Raw genomic sequence first — 16,111 nt, 5'->3', positions numbered from 1 at the left:
TTTCCTAACTTTCTTCATTGAATTCCAAAGGAAATGTAAGAAGCATCTGGATTTTTGACATCCCTCTGTCTCAATAGCTGAAGTGATAATGTTGAAGAGATGTAAAACACCTGGGGTGTTAACATTTAATTGAAGCTTGTTATTTTGAAAGAACAGAAATGAATTTGTACTTTGTCATAATCCATTTCCCTGAAGATTCAGTTACTCCACAGAAATCAAAAAATAGGACTGTTACCTCATTTGAATTTTAGCCAAATGATCAGAATGCTAATCATCTAACAAACACTAATGCAACTGTAATGAAAACACTGGGGCGCGTCTGGAGCCTGTGCTCCGCAACGGGAGAGGCCACAGCAGTGAGAGGCCCGCGTACCGCAAAATAAATAAATAAATAAATACCACCTGTGATAAATATATATTTCAAACAAAAATGTATCTTGTGAATATAATTTTTACTCTTTTCTGTCTTTAATAACATCCAGCAATATTCAAAGAAAAGTGTGCCCAGGATAACCTTGTCTCATTGAATTTGGTAGCAAGTGAATTGTGTTCTTAAACTTCCTATATACAAACAAAACGTATAACAGCAAGGAACATTGCAACTGGCTAAGTGCAGAAAACTTCAGGATGGTAGTCTCGGTAAATCCTACCACCTTAGAGTAGGGCCCTTCACATTTTAAATTTAAAACATAATAAATAACTAAAATTGTCAATCTTTTTTTTTAATCTTCCTAGATCATGACACTAAATAGGAGCTATGAAATTGGAGGATCTTATACACATATTTAAAATCACATGTCCAAGAAAAACAGATTGAATGCCATGAAAGGCTAAAATGATCTGAGTGTTCTGGACAATAAACCATTACTCATTTTTGCTCATTTTCAAAACTTTTACAGTTTTTCTTGACGTATGTCTCTGTGAAATCTTAATTTGAGAGGGAGGATTAATGTATTTCACTGCCATGCAATAATTAATAAAATAAGAACCACAACCTTGAAAAGCAATGAGTTGCTTTTCAAGAATGATTTATCAGGACTTCCCTGGTGGCACAGTGGTTAAGAATCCGCCTGCCAATGCAGGGGACACGGGTTCAAGCCCTGGTCCGGGAAGATCCCACATGCTGCGGAGCAACTAAGCCTGTGCGCCAGAGCTACTGAGCCTGTGCTCTAGAGCTGTGAGCCACAATTACTGAGCCCACATGCCACAACTACTGAAGCCCGTGTACCTAGAGCCTGCGCTCCGCAACAAGAGAAGCCACCGCAATGAGAAGCCCGTGCACCAGAACGAAGAATAGCCCCTGCTCACCTCAACTAGAGAAAGCCTGCACGCAGCAGTGAAGACCCAATGTAGCCAAAAATAAATTAATTAATTTTAAAAAAGAATGATTTATCAAATCTGAATTCTTGCTATCTATTTATGCAATAAACAACTGCAATTAAGCTTTATCAAGAATAACTTTAATCTTATATACCATTTCACATGACCACTTATACAGATATTAGATATTTTTGTAATTTTTAATATGAGTTGTGTAAATTGATAAATGAAATCTTCTTAACATGAGAAGGCTTGGGACTCTAAATTAGGTTGGACATTTACAGTGTGGTTCATACAAAATTAAGTTTACATGTGAAGTATCATGTTAATGTTCCCCCAAAATTCTATAATGTAGAAGACTTGGTCTATTTGCCTAAACTCATATTTAGGGGATAACATCTAAAGCTTTCATCTGATTCTTAATGTGATCCACAATTCCTAAGAAGTTGAAACTTCTACTTCAGAACAAAATTATTCTGACCTACTTGTCATCCTAATATTACATTATTCAATCTTCTGGACTATTTATAGCAGGAAAGACAACTGGACAAGCACAGAACTCAAGTATGCTGGCACAACAAGCAGATTTGTCTGAAAATCACCCTGGGAGCTTACATTGGGTTTCTGGACACTGAGCTACTAGGGAACCCTTATTTCCCCACTCATACCTTATTACATCCAAACTGGGCTCCTCATAATTGAACTTCTCATAGGACTGATGGCTTCTTTTCTGCAGCAGGAAGAGCCACGATGATGCCTTACCAGATAATTCCTGTAGAGCACTGGTGTCCTACCCTGGCTGCCTGGCATGTCAGTAAGTAGTCTGATTATTTGCCAATTGCTCTATAAGGAGGGAGAGCAATGGCCTGATTAAGTGCTTCTCCTGGAAGGCAGACACACACTACACATCCTGTGAGAGCCCTGGCACGATGCCAGCCTATGTGATGATATCAAAGATCAGAAGACCTGTGCCTTTGATTCTTGCTGAACTTTGGTTGCCAAGTTCCTCAATAAAGACTATTCCAATTCCTTAACCCAAGCCATAGATGCTATGGAATTTTGCCCAGCTCTAGGAAAATTGTTATTTTCTCCAACATATGAGAGAATTAAGTGGTGATCATAAAAAGATCAGTTCTATACTCCAATCACCATTATACCTATATATATTCTCTGATTTTCATGATATTTATGAGTTTGCTAGATAAAAACTGTGTGAGAGCTTTGGGGGTCTGGCAATATGTGAGCATGTAAAGTGAATTTGGGGGAGAGCAGCAGAAACTAAGTGGTAGGCAGGACAACAGGGCCCATAGGACACGGTCACTATTAGAGAAGGAGACAAATATGGCCATGAGGACTCAGCAACTGGGGTGAATTTAGAGAGGAGGGTATCATGGCGTGTCATTTGAATACATCCTTGACTCAGCCAATATTGCAGCATATGCGTACAATAAGTAAGAAAGGATTGCTTATAAAAAAAGTAGTTAAGCCTTGGGACCCTAGTCATTCTGATGTAGCACCCCTATAAAGAGAATGGACCATAAAGTGATAGGAGACATTTCCTTACCCACACTATAAATTAAGCACAGGCTGTCCAGCATTAGAAGGCATTTGTCAAGTGCCTGAGATGAGTGACATTTGTGAGAACAGCAGACTGAGGGAGATCAGTCACAAGCTGAAAAGAAGTACAAGTGAGCTCTGAGCCATCTCCTGGAGCAGCCCAGAAGCAGTGGGGAGAACAAGTATTTGGGCCACATTCAACAGCAGAATGTCAGCAGTTCAAGCCAGAGATGTCAGGGATCTCAAGGGCAATAACAATAATTTGACCTGCCTATCCAGAAATCTTTGCATGCATTGACATATAAACATAGGTATAGATTTTTACATGAAAACACTTATTACGATATAAACAACATAATCCATACTGTATACAACTAGCTTATTCACTTCTTGGATATCTTTCCAAATCAGTGTCTGTGCATCTTCACACTCTGGACTCACAGAGCTTTAGTTGAAGCCTGGGTTCTCAACATACTGAAAACACCCTCATTTTGGGCTTTGCACTTGTGGTTCCCTTAGCCTGGGAGGCCCCTTCTTCAACTACATAGTCTGCCTCACTTCTCAGTACATATCTCTTCTCAATCACCTCCAAGCCCCTTTATAAATATAGTTCCCTGTTCTCTGTCGACTTTCCCCATCACACTTTATCCACCGCCCCAATTCATTTTTCTTGATAGCACTTACTACTACTCTCCTTGACATTACATATTTAACTGCTTATTTTTTACCTTTATTTCTAAAATGTGGGCTCCAGGATGATAACGATTTTGCAGGTTTTCTTACGAACCTATTCTCCAAGGCCTAATATAAATTCGATTCTCGATAAATATTATTGAAAAGATGAATGCAACAATTATTTAATTTGCTGACTGTCGAAGGGGTGACTTTCTGGTAACCAACCTTATCCTTCATACATAAAAATGGGGATAATAATGTTACCTATCTCATATGGTAAGGGTAAAGATAAGAATATTATTTTAGTAAATGTAATAATAGCTAATACTTATTATGTACTGAACAGACTTCTCATATAATCTTCTCTCCAACCTATAAAATAGAAACTTAGTTAAATTCACTGTGGATGGGTAAACTGAGGCTCACAGAGTTCAGAATTGATAGGAATAAGATTTTATCCCAAGCGGTCAGGCTCCAGAACACTCTCCTCAAAACTACACTATGCTACTTCCTAAATACACACAGCAACTAAAGATGATTAATGTCATTGGTAACCTTATTATTGTTGTGATTCTCTTGTTCTTCTCATGATCACATAATGCTCCATCACGTGGATATACAGTACTACATTTTATTTAACAGTTTCCCAACTTTTGCATATTTAAGCTACTTCCATTTTTATAAATCATTGTAAGGAATGCCTCAGTGGAATCTTTGTACATCTGTGTGTATCTGAGAAAATATACCTATAGAGGAAAAGTTCAAAAGTGTAATAGGCAAGTGAAGTGCTTTAAATTTTGATATATTTTACCAATTTACATTTTCAAGAGATTGCACTTATACCCTTTGAGTCTCACATGTACTTGTTGCTTGCTTTTGCCCTTGTTTCCACCATCTCTATTTCATTTTACATTAGAAATTTAGAAGTTACTATTCAGAAAGTCATAATTTCCTTTGCAAAACCAAAACAAATTTGCCTTCTTGTCTCAAAACCCAGACCATTTTATTTGACTTTGGTGTTTTCTTTAAGAAACTGTTATATCTTGGCTGTTAACTCTTTGCTTTGTTGTAAATCCCATTTGATTCCAAAAGGAAGATTTCATACTTCTTATATTTTAATGAAGATGGTGCTAATATCTTGGCCACATGATCTTGAAACTTCTAAGTGATTATAAGAGGTTCCAGTAAATTATGAGCTATTCAGACCAGTAAATTTGGGGGGGGTGGGGGGTCTTATCCTAAAGTGTTCTGTGCAAAGGGGCTTCTGGAGTGTTCATTAAACTGTCAGAAATGTGCTCTCTGACTTTACATTATTTCACAAAATATTTAGGCAAAAATAAAAGAAGAATTTCAAAAATATACAGCATCTTAAAGACCAAAGCTCACTCAAGGAACACACATATCTTAAAGGCAAGGTGTACAAATCCTGTTTGTGGTCTCTGGCCCATTGAAGGGGGCAGCACAAGTTATTATAACCCCTTCTTGAAGACATGCTCTAACTATGTCATTACAGAGATTACTGAATGCTTGTATGAAAACATCTGAGAAGCAGTTAGAGCTCAAGATTACACTTTACATTTCTGAATGGAATAGAGCACCTATAAGATGCTAACTTGTATAAACAAAATATGAAATGTGGCTACAATAATCTTAATTGCCATCACTTTTCCAGTGAACCTTTTCAAAAGATACTTGAGGAGGTTTGCCAACATAAATCATCCAATTATTTGGAAAGCCTTGCAAAGCCTTGCAAAGTACCACTTGCAATAAGCATGTAAAATAAATGAAATACAGATTCCATATATTTGATCGTTTAACTTCTGTACAGGCAAGCAAGGAATGTGTGTGTGTGTGTGTGTGTGTGTGTGTGCACGCGTGCATCTGTGTCTGTGTGGGTACATTTCTCTGTGGGGAATTGTTTAAAACTCATAATGGATCCTTATAATACTCCTGCTATTTATTACCAATGGAATCTATTTTAACTGAAATAAGCACAATATACTTGTTTTTGCTGAAAGTCTTAAAATAATACTTAACAAAATCAAATGCATAGACAGGCTTGTGACAATTGCAGGCAATTTCTCATCTAAATACGTGTGCCTATTTTTTTGTGTGCAGTACGAGCTTAGCTTAATATGGAGCTAAGAACAAGGAAGAAAATAACTCCTGCATCTTCCCTTTCCTTTTCATCCTCACTGCCATCCTCTTAGTTGAAGCCCTGATTATTTGTGCTAAGCCAGTTGTACCGGCCTCCTCTCTCTTCAGAGAACTACAAATGGGTTGCGTTTGACAGTAAGTCGGCTTTTCCCCCAGTGAAAGGTAAGCCAGTTCAGTAAGAATTTTATCTGAGCCATAATCTAAAAGGAATAACTACTATACTACTTTTTATGTTCCCACATCATATGTAAAGCATTATCAAGGATGATTTTACGCATTAGTTTCCTGAGAAATTCGTTTGATAAATTTACACCCATTTTTCTGACATATATTACTTTGATATTTCTGACACATATCACTTTTTTTTTTTTTAAACTATGTGGATCTAAGGAACCTAAGGGAATACTTCCTAAAAATGTAGAGATAAATGAATTGAATTTTCATTTTTAAGCCTTCATATTCATCATTATATTCAATTAATTTGAAAACACGTACATAGTAGGAAACATCTACTATGTGAAAGACATTGCTGGATATGTTGGGGGAAGTATAAAGCTTTAGAAGTTGTGATCCCTGTCACAGAGAGCTCACAATTTAGTTAAAGGGATACTATAGAGTTACATAAAAATAAAATTTCAGGGTGCGTCTAATTTGGCAGGAGGTAATAGATGCAGACAGTGAGTATTATGGAAATTCATAGGATGAAGAGAATACTTAGTACTTTACAGCTGAGAAGCCCTTTGATTTATTCATCTTCAACAGGATCACTCTGCTTTTATCTATTTTATTTGTTTATGCTCCTGGCTAAGATTTCATTAAAAGAGAGGATTCTGTGGCAAGAGTAAGTTTGAAAATCACTGTTCCCATCATCAAGTGAAGCCGTGACAAAGATTTTTAAAACAATATTGGGTAATCTAACTTGTATGCATATGCTTGGTTTTTGTTTGTTTGTTCGTTTGTTTGTTTTTTGCAGTACGCGGGCCTCCCACTGCTGTGGCCTCTCCCGCTGCGGAGCACAGGCTCCGGCCGCGCAGGCTCAGTGGCCATGGCTCACGGGCCCAGCCGCTCCGCGGCACGCGGCATCTTCCCGGACCGGGGCACGAACCCACGTCCCCTGCATCGGCAGGCGGACTCTCAACCACTGCGCCACCAGGGAAGCCCCATATGCTTGTTTTTATGATGTATCATGTGGTGCTTTGGGAGCATGCTGATTTACTTTCTAACCTGCCAACCTGCCACTGCTTTCAAAGTAAGCATAGATGCCAGTGTCTTTCAAATCCTTCAGCCACCTGCCGCTGCCTAAAGAGTAAAACCCAAACTTTCTAGCTAAGCACGTTTCCCACACATCTGGGGAAGCACATCTGGCTCCAGTTTCCCTCTCTCTATTCAATTTCTTCAAATTGCACCCTCATACCTGATACCACATAGAATCCTATGAGATGTCTATTTTTAATTTCCATCTTTCAAATGAGAAAACTGAGGGTCAGTATGGTCATTCACCAATAGATAGGAGGCTGTCACATAAACTTAGGTTCATCTGCTTCTAAAGATGTGCTCTTTGCGTAATAGGCCATTTCCCATGAGTCATTCACCTCTATCACTCCAATGTTAAATCAATAATCCTGGCTCAATATATGTTGGTTAAATGAATAACAAGCAGGAATTGGATATAAAAGAGAAATGTAAGATAAAATTCCACCTTCAAGCTTACCTCCTCATGACTGAGAACATGGCATAAAATTGTCAAAGCATTTTCCAGTTGGTCAGTAAATTTCCTTTAGGGAAGGAATACAGTTTTCCAGTCTTTGGTGCTCTCTGAAAACTAATTTTCTATTAATCTCAGAGGCAGACTATTAAAACTGTGAGAGCAACATTTTGAGAGTTTCTGGTACCTCCTTTGAAGAGTGAAATTGCTACAGTGCCCCAGCTTTCTAGAAGGTTCTATGAATGCTGTGAGCAAGAGAAGATGGGAGGAGAAGTAAAGAAAGGGTACATAATGCATGATCTCATCAAAGGGGCCTAGAGTGATTTCTATTCCTTTTGTAGCTAATCAAGTATATTTCCTTATTTCAAAAATAAATTGAGGAATGGTAAACCCTTCTATTAATTTCTATGTTGCTTATTTTAAACAAAGAGCAACAGATGAAGTGCCAGGTTTACACAGTTCACATATTTGACAATGTTTCCAAAGAGATACATTTTCATCCAGTCAATATTTAAAAAAAATAAAAAAACAAACAAACCTCCTTCAGTTGACTTATTGGATTTTTATATAGTGTTTGACAAGCTCATTTATATCTCCCAACTCCCCAGGTAGGGCTTAAGAAATGACTTTTATTTTGTCTGCCAACTCAGGATAACACAAGCCTTTGTAGAGAGCTTGCTCATGGTCAACAAATTTAGAGAAAATGTATTATATGTACTCTATTAAAAAAATATGCAAAGTAGAACTGGAAAGAGTTCTACCTTCTCCACACTTAATAAAATAACAGCAATCTATTTCTACTACCAAGAGAGTTAGATACATGCAAAGCTTTTCTTCTCAAGAACACATATGCATGTGTATGTGTGTGTGTTGTGTGTGTGTGTGTGTTGTCTGTGTGTGCACTCATGTATAGTTCCCATGGAATCAGCGGTTTTTGAGGAAGTGAAAGAGAATTTTATTAAACTGTATAATTCAGCAAGGAAAAATGTGATGGGAGATAATCATTAACGAATTCTCCTATTTATGTGGATTTAGGGAAAAAAATGACACACACCTTACACATCTTAATTTACCCCCAATTCATAAAACTTTCTCAAATCTTCCCTAGTATCTCCTACTAAGTACAATTATGTCTATGCATTTTTATCTTTAGTAAGCAACTTGGGGAAGAAAAGTTTTTGCTTTGCTGTGAGAGTTAAAAAAGTCACTTTATCCTTGGTGCAAACCTGTGCTTCTGGATGAGGGGCTGTTGCACATTAGTAAAACTGGCAACCCTTCAAAAGGGTTCTGAAATCAACTGTGATATTTGAAGATGAAAAGGATGAACGCATTGCCTGCATTCTGTCCTGTAAACCTTAGGGGTAAATCCTTTGATGTTCAAATGAGAGAACCTTAAATTCCTTTATCTTTCTACTTTTAAAATACTGTCCATGAATTCCTTTTGTAAACACTACATTACATTTTCTTTAGTGAAGCACTGTTATTTTGTATGCAGACTCCATGATACATGTATTCTTTTTGAGTGTCAATGTCTCATTACATTTATTTTTCATATCTCTACTGAGGCAGAGCATTTCATAGTAAGTAGAAATCTTGGGTATTATTAACTATGTTAGGGAATTAAAATAACCTAGAAAATTCAATACCAAAGAAATATTTACTGGCTCATTCATCAGTCCATTATCCATCAGCATTTTGTTGTCATTTGACAAAGAACAAAACTTAAAATTCTAGCTTATTGGCTCTCTATTAAGTATCAGAGGAAAAATATATGAAAGAAATTATAAGGAACCTGAATTGCCCCTACAGCATAAACTTTACTCACAGAGAAGGTCCAGTCTTCTGCAAATCCCCACACGTGCATTACAAATATTTCTTGATTTCCTGGGAGAGTCTCATATGTTCTCCAAAACTTAGCCTGTTCCCCACAGTCACAAGGTTAGGGAACTTGGTGCTACTGTGACCCATTAATGAGGTGTAGCTCTTCTAGGCCAAAGTGCTTAGCACAAAACATCATTAGGGACTGCTCTGAAGCACCTACTTTGACTGACATTTTGAAAATAGGGGCATATTATTTTAATACAGTCAAATATACAAAAAGGGATAATATCATCTCTATCACCCTTTCCTGACTACTTGACCAGTAGACTTCAAGTTCCAGAATCAGACACAGAGATAGGCTTCCTAGAGACTGTTTAGACCACACATATCAACCTCAACTGAAGTCATAGTGGCATTATTCTCTGGAAGGTTCCTCAGCTCTGAATAAAATAGACACTGTTGGACCTTGTGCCAACACTTCACCAGAAGTGTGTAAACTCATCAGAGTTTTACAACTGCCGTGATGGAGATACTCTATACAGATATATTAATACATTGTCTCCTTCCTCCAGGCATGATTTTGATTCTGGGTTAAATTGCAAAGAATTTTTAAAAGGTGAATTTTTAATTTATGGTTATGCGTGTCTAAACATTGTTAATTGTACACCCACATTTTCTATGTCTCAAATATTACCTTAATTTAAAAAAAATCATTTTCTTTTGGTGACTCATTCTTTCTTATAAAATTATACTTCTTTTTCTAAATGAAACATACAAACAAGTGGCAGATTACCTCAAAATTCAAGTTTGTTACTCAGGAAATCAAATCTGCTATCAAAGTGTATCCAGGAAATTCCAGGGTCTAAAGTAACTTTTAACAAGTAGAGAAAATAAGGGCTGTTCCAAGTTAGATCATTATCTCTTTCCATCTGTTGGAAGTGTGGACTTCTTAAAATTGGACTTTCAAAGTTTGAAGCTGAAAGGAAGACAGTATGGTTGATCACAGATTCTAATATCCCTTTCATCCCATGCTTATCAAAGTCTTCCTGTCTGCCTCATATTGTACCCTTTCTACTGTAATGATGCAAATATTGATGCAAGCTAGCATTATGTCTCACCTCTTCTAACTTTGCACTCTATCAAACTTATCAAGTATATCAAATTTATTTTAATTACTGAAATGGGCTCTCCTTTTCTTTCTCATACTCACCCCACCACCTCTGAGGTTTTGTACATGTGCCTTCCTCTGTCAGAGACAATGCCTCTATTCTTCAGGACAGAGATCATGTCCAGCTTCCTTATCATTGTTACATCCACAGCACCATAACCGCACCATGTCTGTCTGGCACAGACAATAAGCATGAAATGAAATCGTCACTGATCAATTCCTGATAGGATCTTCATGCTAGTCTGCATTTTCCCTCTAATCAGCCACCTTCTCTTTCGGAGCCCTTCTCCAATCAAACTTCATGAGTGTGTCTCACATCACACACAGTAGAAATTATCTTATGAAATCGTTTCCAGTTTTTCTCCCTTTATCACCTTTATTTAAGAAAGGTAGTATCTCTCTCCTCTCATAATAGTTGTTTGCAAATCACTGCTACTGTAATCAAGAGAAACTATATCAGCCAGGCTCTTGGTTATATAAATAGTATCATACAGTACGTGGCCTTTTGTAACTGGCTTCTTTCATTTAGTATAATGTTTTCAAGGTGCATTCATATGGTAGCATGTATCAGTGCTTCATTACTTTCTATGGGCAAATAATATTCTATTGTATGGATATCCCACATTTTATTTATACATTCATCAGTTGATGGACATTTGGGATGTTTCCACTTTTTGGCTATTATGAATAATACAGCTATGGACATTCATGTACAAGTTTCTGTGCTGACATGATTTTACTGTTTTGGGTATAGACCTAGGAGTGGAATTGCTGGGTCATATGATAATTCTATCTTTAACCTTCTGAGAAACTGCCAGACTGTTTTTCAACATGCCTGCCTAAGTATGCTTAAATAAGTTAACACACTTTTCCTCTATCAATTTCTGTTTTATCTTTGGGTCTCAGCTTGGATGTTGTTGAATCTGAAAGCCTTCTCTGAGTTAGGTTTCCTTCTTTTATGCTCCCATACACCTTATGATTATGTCATAATAGCACATCATGATGTATGCTAATTGAACATTTATATTTCTGACATCTCTTTGAGTGCCTTCTGCACTGCTTAATGCGTAACAGGTACACAATCAATATTTGTGGACTGAATCAAAGTTTTAGAGTTTATAAGAAATCTTTGTTTCTCTGAAACTTGCATTTTTTAATAATGAGCATGCATTACTTCTTGAATTACTTTTATGATCAGAAGAAGTTATATAATGTGTAATTATAATAAATTATATAATTTAATTACTTCTACTGAGCATGTTTATGTCATCAGATGAAAATTAACTTATAATAAAATTCTTTAAAATATATTAACTATTTTTTTTAACATAGAAAAAATACCTTAAAATGCTTATAGTAAACCCTTCAGGAAGTAGTTTTTTGTGAGGTGTATTTTTGTTTATTCTAGTTCTCTACAATAAAAGTAATTTATGTCTTATTTTAAAAGATCCTTATTTTGGAAAGTGGCATTCAATTTCCTTTGCATTGAGTCTATGTTCAACAGGAAACCACATTATCTGGATGTAGTTTCCAAGGAGCACTGAAAACTCCCTAAGCAGAAGACATGAATACTGTAATCTTCACAAAGATAAATATAACCCCTAACATACAGTGGATACATTGTCACTCTGGAGCTTTATTGAACAAATTAGTCTCCAATAGCTTGATAAGCTCTGAGTGCACAAACACAATTGAATTTTTAAAAAAATTTTATTGGAGTATAGTTGATTTACAATGTTGTATTACTTTCTGCCATACAGCAAGGTGAATCATTTAGGATCTATTGTATAGCACAGTGACCTCTACACAACGGACTTTTCATATCTGTAAAATTAAGAACAGGAGTATATGTGGTGACAATGTCAAGATATTGCTGTCGCATAGGCCTCAGCCTACAGCTGGCAGTCAGTCTCTTCGTCTAGGAAACATCTATTGTATTATTGTGAACTTTAGTCAAATATACAATGAGATTAAAATATTTGTGGCTCAGATAATTTCAATCTTTTATAGTACATTAGAATGTATTTTAAATGGAGTGAACCTCGGGGGTGTCAGTATGTGATTGTTTCTATGCAAAGTGGATTCTTTAACACAAAACAGAAGAGTGATTAAGATGTGGACTTTGCAGCCACACTGCCTGAATGGGAATCCTAGCCTGCATCTTAGCAGCTGTGGGAACTTGAATATATTATTCACCTCTCTGTTCCTCAATTTCCTCATTTGTAAAATAGATACACAAATACCTACCTCACAAGGTTCATACGAGGGTTATATGTATTCATTATATAATGATTATATGTGCAGAGAACATACTTGACATATGTAAATATTAGCTAAAATCACTGTATTTTTTCATTTTGGCTAGTGATGGGATGATTTTGAATGTCTGACTGCATTTCCTTTAAAACAAGCTATAACTTAGTTTACTAACTTAAGCTATGTCATCCTCAAGTAGTTCAAAATTTTGAGACTCCATGTACTTTTCAATGTCTTCTCTACTCACATTTTAAACCAAATAGTCTAATGATGCATATAATATAAATGGAATACACATTGTTTTTTGATCCAGTATATTAACTAAATATTCAAACACAGAGAAAAACTTAGCTATAAAACCTTAACCCTATTGAAATTGAAAACTGTTCCATTATTGTGGAAATTAGTGTGCTAGACATATCTTCACGTGTTTATTGAAGGGAATATAATTAGAGAAAAAATTTTAAATGTACTTCTTTTTGAATTAAATGTTGAAATCACTGTAACCTCAGATTAAATATGAGCAGCCTCTGGTAGAGTAAATGAAAAAGGTGCTTTAAAAATCACCAATGGGGAATTTAAGGAAATAACTTTCACATTAATAAGTTAAAGCTATTAGTGTAGAGTTTTGTCCATTCTCCCTTGAGCTGTTATTACTTGCCCGGCAAAGGAAACTGTTGTATTAAAAGCCAACTTAGGATTTTTCTTTTCTTTTTTTCTATAAACGCTGTGCATTGATCATTCTTTTAATCATTCTTTTTCAGTTACTATTGCCTTTAAAGAGCAACAGAATGTAGTGCTCTGCAAAAAAGAAATGACAAAATGTAGGGCGACAAAATGTAGGGCAGCAAAGTCAAGGCAAAAAGAGCCTGGGCTGTACCTGAGGATTTACTGGATTGCCTTGATAGGAGAATGTCCTCTTTGGGCTACTTTGTGCATATAAATCTTTGCCTCTACTCCAGTGATTCTCAACCTTGACTGCACATTAGAATCAATTGGGGAACTTAAAAAAATTCCAATTCCCAGGCTGCACCAGGGACCAATTAAATCAGAATCTCTGGGACTGAGACCCAGGCAACAGTATTTTTTAAACCTCCCCCAGTGATTTCAGGTTGCTGCCAAGGCCAAGATCCACTGCTCTGGAAAATCCCTTCCACCTCCTTGGGGAAATACATTAAGGGCCATTTTCCACAATCAACACGCTGTTCACTGGTAATCATGTCATACTGCTCACCCAAGAAGTTGGGGCAGTATTGCTGATGACATATTATTCCTCTGTTGTCACCTACAAGCATTCCATCTCACCTGATGTTTTAGAGACTGACGAAACTCAACTTATTGGTTCCTACTAGTGTGCTCTCAGATGCTTCAGAAGACTTGGGCAAATGATGACTTTAATTTTTTTTTTAATTTTTATTTAAAATTTGTTTACATCTTTATTGGAGTATAATTGCTTTACTATGCTGTGTTAGTTTCTACTGCACAACAAAGTGAATCAGCTGTATGTATACACATATCCCCATATCCCCTCCCTCTTGCGTCTCCCTCCCACCCTCCCTATCCCACCCTTCTAAGTGGTCACAAAGCACCGAGCTGATCTCTCTGTGCTATATGGCTGCTTCCCACTAGCTATCTATTTTACATTTGGTAGTGTATATATGTCCATGCCTCTCTCTCACTTTGTCCCAGCTTCCTCTTCCCCCGTGTCCTCAAGTCTGTTCTCTACGTCTACGTCTTTATTCCTGCCCTGCCACTAGGTTCCAAATGATGACTTTAAAAGATAGATATAAAGAAGGAAAAAAACTAACATCTGTACTGTTGGCTATTTTCTTTCAAATATGATTAAAAGGGATTTCTTTCAAGAATAATAAAATGTCAAGTATACCAACTGTTTCATTTTGGTTTGTCCCAATTTATCATGTGGTCTGAATAACAGTATCCATCCTCCACAAAATAATAATAGTAAAAATAGTACATATTTTGCATATGCTTTAAGGTGGTGGAGAGAAACTTTCACATATGTGGTTCTCACAAAGTCTTCACAACTCTGTGAAGTCAGGAGAGCACCTGCTATATTGCTGCTCCCAGTTCAGAGAAGAAGAAATTGAGCCTCAAAATATTTCCCAAGCTTATTCGGTTAATAAGTGGACTTAAGCACACAGACTCCAATACCCACCATCTCATTCTCTATTCAGTAAACTTTGTTTAGATGATTCTATTCAAATGTCTCTTATTGTGATGGCCTGAAGATCAGCATCTTGCCAAACCCATTGGTCAGTTCTCTATGCTCATCTTATTTCTCCTTCCAGCATCAATCATTCAACACACCTGATCATGTTCTTTTTTTTTTTTTTTTTGACTCTTACGACACCAGATTCTTCTGATTTTCCTCCTATCTCAACAACTACTTCTCAGTCTGGCTGCCTGGCTCTTCCTCCTCTGCCCAACCTCCAGGTGATGGAGGTACCCAGGCCTTGGTACCCGACATTCTTTAGTATTCCATCTAAGCTCTCCCTGGATGATTTCACTAGTCAGACGACTGTTAAATACCATCTAAGGGTAACACATCCCACATTTCTATTTCAGGCCCTGAAGCCTCCACTACCTTCATCTATTTACACAACTCTTCCCTCCTCCTACATGTCTGCTAGGCATTTCAAACTTCACCAATACCTAAATAATCCACTTGATTTTACTCAGATCTGCTAATGCTACTGCCCAAAACATCATTATTCTTGCCTAGATGACAGCAGAAAGCTCTTAACTTCTACTTCTAGCTCTACTCCTATCTCCCTACATATCATTTCCCTCCACAGAAACCGGGGTGACCTTTTAAAACTATGTCTTAGACCACAGCACAACCTGGCTTAGTACACTCTGATGACGTCCAAATTCCTTACCACGAGCTACATATCCAAAAGTGACTTCTGCCTTTCTCTTTTACCCATTCATTTGCTAAAAAATATTTATTATTCTACCTAGCATATGCCCCTAAGGATCCATAATGTACCTACTCACGTGGAACTGGCATATTGGTTGGAAGAGAACAACTAAAGGGGAAGAGTTGTGTGCCTGTGCCTGTGCATGTGTGTGTGTGTAATTGATCTTTTTTAAAGGTAGGATGGTCAAGGAAAACCTCTTGTCTCTGTCTCTGATGGGGTGACACTTAGCAGATACCTAAATGAGATCAGGCTGGGACTGTCTGGAGGAAGACAGTGAGGAGACCCTTTATCACTCATACTTTATGCATATCCTTTGGATGTAGTAGACCTTTTTCTGTACCTTTAACACTTCACACTTGTTCCTGGCCTGAGGTCTCTGTACCAGTCTCCTTTTGCTTGGGGATCTCTGCCACCAGATGTTTGCATGTCTGGATTCACGTCATCACTTAGGTTTCAACCAAGCATCACCTCAAATAGCCTTTCCCTGAACACTCTTAACCACCTCCACAT

This window comes from Delphinapterus leucas, chromosome 8 (assembly GCF_059928025.1).
Source record: "Delphinapterus leucas isolate spDelLeu-1000000601 "Yukka" chromosome 8, BTC_Dleu_Yukka2, whole genome shotgun sequence".
In the NCBI taxonomy this organism is placed as follows: domain Eukaryota; kingdom Metazoa; phylum Chordata; class Mammalia; order Artiodactyla; family Monodontidae; genus Delphinapterus; species Delphinapterus leucas.
The sequence above is the reverse complement of the archived record's forward strand: the minus strand, read 5'-3'. Positions refer to the sequence as shown.